At 31.4% G+C, this 245-nt stretch overlaps 2 protein-coding genes across 7 annotated transcripts in view; one reads left to right on the top strand and one right to left on the bottom strand.

Moving 5' to 3' along the window:
* The window catches only part of LOC121661312 (phosphatidylinositol glycan anchor biosynthesis class P), a 21,321-nt gene that overhangs the window by 13,385 nt on the left and 7,691 nt on the right, over window positions 1–245 (top strand). The window lies entirely within an intron of this gene.
* The window catches only part of TTC3 (tetratricopeptide repeat domain 3), a 42,651-nt gene that overhangs the window by 37,786 nt on the left and 4,620 nt on the right, over window positions 1–245 (bottom strand). The window lies entirely within an intron of this gene.

Below are 245 nucleotides of genomic sequence, written 5' to 3'. Positions count from 1 at the left end.
AAGAAGAGAAAAAAAATGGAAGGAAGAAGAGAAAAAAAATGGAAGGAAGAAGAAGAGAAAAAATGGAAGGAAGAAGAAGAGAAAAAATGGAAGAAGAAGAGAAAAAAATGGGAGAAGAAGAGAAAAAAAATGGAAGGAAGAAGAGAAAAAAATGGAAGGAAGAAGAGAAAAAAATGGAAGAAGAAGAGAAAAAATGGAAGAAGAAGAGAAAAAAATGGGAGAAGAAGAGAAAAAAATGGGAGAAG

The sequence above is a fragment of the Corvus kubaryi genome, unplaced genomic scaffold (genome assembly GCF_017639235.1).
Source record: "Corvus kubaryi isolate FWS band 111438036 unplaced genomic scaffold, C.kubaryi_AGA036_p1.0 37133, whole genome shotgun sequence".
NCBI classification, from domain to species: domain Eukaryota; kingdom Metazoa; phylum Chordata; class Aves; order Passeriformes; family Corvidae; genus Corvus; species Corvus kubaryi.
The sequence above is the reverse complement of the archived record's forward strand: the minus strand, read 5'-3'. Positions and strand labels throughout refer to the sequence as shown.